This window comes from Trematomus bernacchii, unplaced genomic scaffold (genome assembly GCF_902827165.1).
Source record: "Trematomus bernacchii unplaced genomic scaffold, fTreBer1.1, whole genome shotgun sequence".
Classification (NCBI taxonomy): domain Eukaryota; kingdom Metazoa; phylum Chordata; class Actinopteri; order Perciformes; family Nototheniidae; genus Trematomus; species Trematomus bernacchii.
In genome coordinates this window covers 547,800-551,697 of record NW_022987801.1, presented here as the reverse complement: position 1 = coordinate 551,697, position 3,898 = coordinate 547,800, and positions in this window count along the sequence as shown.

The window sequence follows — 3,898 nt, the reverse complement described above, 5'->3', positions numbered from 1 at the left end:
GGATGGATGGATAGATAGACAGATGGATGGATAGATGGATGGATGGATGGATGGATGGATGGATAGATAGATAGATGGATGGATGGATGGATGGATGGAGTTAACAATTAAAAATAAAATGAAAAATAGTGTATCAATCACTATAAACAATATACACAATTCTAGATAATTAAAATGTCCCTTAAAATCCCATTGGTTGGGAGAAAACTAAGCATTGAAATCGAAAGTCGATGATTGCGAACAATATTCAGACCGCCAACATCGTCACGCTTGTTCGGCGTCCACATATGCTCCGGATTTCCCTGCTAACTGAACTCTGAACACACTTTTGTGCTGACTCAACAAACAGGATGGTATTTCCTCGCCAAACGCCACCTCAGTCACTGGTTCTCATCAAATAAAACAGCGCCACACCAAACCATCAGTCCCGAAAGTATCGCCAGAATCTCCTTTGTGAGCAATTGTAGCCTAAATATTGGGCAACTTGGCCTAAATGACTTTTTTATTAAGAGAGACAAAGCATGGAACATTGCAAGCCACATGTGTTTATAAAACTCCTGCTTTTGATATCATGTTATGGTCAATAATTGCATTTGGTTAGACAGAAGTCTGTAACTTTCTGCATGGTTGTTGGGCCTTTGCTCCACTCCTGACCCCCTTCTGCCCCTGCAGCTTCACATGAAGACACACACACACACACACACACACACACACACACACACACACACACACACACACACACACACACACACACACACACACACACACACACACACTCGCAGCCTAACCCCAAAACCACAGTTGTGTCTCCCCTCCGTCTTTACAGCCTCAATAAGTCGTCAACTCTTCTTTTGAAATCCTGAAAAAAAAGTCACTTGAGTCGGTTTCTGTTTCTTTTCTTCATCTTTTTTTCGGGTGTTTCGCCCACGCAGACAGATGTAAAGGCGGCAGGAGTTCTGTCTACATGTTTACATTACTTCTGGGGACATTACATTGACTTACATGCATTTCCTGGAGACTTATCCTAACCTTAACCATAACCAACACATGCCTAACCATTACCCTTACCCTAACCTTAACCAAGTCTTCACCCTAAATTAATGATTCCCCTTATGGGTACCGCCATTTTGTCCCCATAAGGGAAGCCAGTCCCCACATGTGACTGTGTAAACAGATGTAGGTCCCCACAAGGATAGTAATGCTAGGTGACACAACACACACACACACACACACACACACACACACACACACACACACACACACACCTACACACACACACACACACATCAAGTGTACACACACATACCAGGCTCTTGCCCTCCAGCTATGGGCCCCTAAACATATAAGTGACTAACGGTGGGCATATAGTGGGTAGCAGCTGGTTCCAATGTGTGAGGAGCGGCTAACGACTTGTCTTCTTCCATCTTTCATTAACACGCCTTCCTTCCTCTTCTCCTTAACCAAATGGTTAAATACTAAATACACACGGAGATTTAATGGTTTGTTGTAACCTGCTGGGACGCCAGATGGGCAGAATTTGCCTCAGTGGACGTCAAGTATTACAGTCTGAGAACACATAGAGGCAAACGGAGGAATGATTGGCTGAATGTTGGATTAGATCATAGATATAAATGCTTCTTTTGGAAGCTATAAGAATTGTTGTTATAGTCAAATGGATAAATTAACTGTGTGAATGCGGCTTTGCACTTCGGAGCGTTTTAGCGGCTATTTTTTGTCTTGGTTTGTTTGTCTGTCTGTCTGCAGGATGATAGAGAAACTTCTTGTCTGATTTTCACATCAATTGGTGGAAAGGTGAAGTAAAGGCCAAGGAAGAACCCATTATATTTTGGAGCAGATCACAATAATCACACATTCATGTTCACTTATCGAAACAGCCTTACAGTTTGACTTTACTCCTGCACTCAATTTGACTATTTTTGATCATCACTGAGATAATAAGAAGAATAAAATGGCATTATAATGCTTAATAGGTCAAAACCAATGAGTGTACTTCCACCAGTTAGTAAACAAATATTACACACATCTTAAACCAACTGTGTGTATGTGTATGTGTATGTGTATGTGTATGTGTATGTGTATATGTATGTATGTATGTATGTATGTATGTATGTATGTATGTATGTATGTATGTATGTATGTATGTATGTATGTATGTATGTATGTATGTATGTATGTATGTATGTATGTATGTGTGTGTGTGTGTGTGTGCGTGCGTGCGTGCGTGCGTGTCTTCCGCACACTGGTGTGTGTGTAAGATAAAGTGACACAAGCGAACAAATATGGATCCATTTACTGTATAATTGCGATTTCAACATTTAAAGTGGCAGTTTATAGATGTTTTTTGGTCATATTTAGCAGTATTTTGTACCAGACTTGACCTGAACTTGTAGTACTTGTGTGAACATTTTGCAGACTTCTGAATTTGAATGATTTAATCTTTACGCTGCCACAACTAGAACCATTTCGTTGTTGTCTTGCTGTTTTCTGCCACCTTCAGTCTGTATATTAGTATAATGTAATGATTTGATACGCTCTCACTGCAGTGTGTTTTACTGCAGCCTGTTTTAACACTCGGACGTTAAACTGCCTGTGAGAGCAGAGCACGATGTTGATCTGCCTGAAACGGGACTATAAAACATTAAAACACACACTTAGTGATGAATAATTCTCTTAAACACCACTCGGCTGTGTGTTTGTTTTATAACACTGGAGTGCTTTCTGCGTACAGTAGCTGGCTTCTTCCTCCCTCTGTTTACAGCTGCGCTAAAATCACTGAGAACTATCTTAATAAAACACAATTAGGCTCTTATAAAAACACAACACACACACACACACACACACACACACACACACACACACACACACACACACACACACACACACACACACACACACTGCTACCGCTCAATTCTCTCCAACATGAACTCACTATTTAACTACTTTTTTGTGCAGTGAAAACACACGTTAACATTAACTTTTAGAGACAGTTTTACATCTGACTAAGAAGCCTAACTCTTTGTGATCAGTTATTTTCATATTGTCACACAGTGATATTAGCATAAAGGTGAGTGAACACCTGTAGCAGCAGCTCACCTTTGTTCCCAGTTTCTCCACTAGAGGGAGCTAGAGGCCAGATTCCTCTCAAATATGCATACAAATGAATTTCTGGTTTAGTTTGAACATGGAAAATATGGATTGTACCGGATATGTTTGCATTTAAGAGATTTGTATATAACTCTTATCATGTATGTAGAAGATATTACTCTACATTTGGCTATAATGGTGACTTCAAATGGCCTAAAAATGAGCTGATATGGAGAAAAACCCTTTGTTTTTTACAATATTATCAAATACCACCATTTTCTTCCTATCAATATAGCCATATTTACAATATTTTGAAAGAAATTAGTGAGATTTGTAGGTTAAAAGAAAGTGCACTTACATGTGAGGGAACATATTGAATGTCCAGAGAGCTTTTAATGGTTTGTATATTATATCTAAATATATGTTATAGTCAGACATCGCTGTAAGTCGCTCTGGAGTGTCAAAAAGTATGATTTGCTGTGTCTTTCTGTCTGTCTTATGTAGGACTGCTCTCATATTTCATGCTATTTTCCAGAATTGTTATGAAATACTCGATTTCCAGTACTATTCTTTCTTACAATCAGGCACATTGTGTATTGAACATTTTTAAAAAAGCACTAGAATACATGACAATACTCCAAAAGTGTTCCCATCTTGAATAGTTCCCGGGCCAGAATGAGGCCAGTGTTGCAGGGTTACAGAGGATCAGAGTGTAATGAAGGGACATTACAGACTACTGATAGCATTAACAACTGCTTCTGTAACAGAGAGGGGGAGTAAAGAGGGAGTAAAG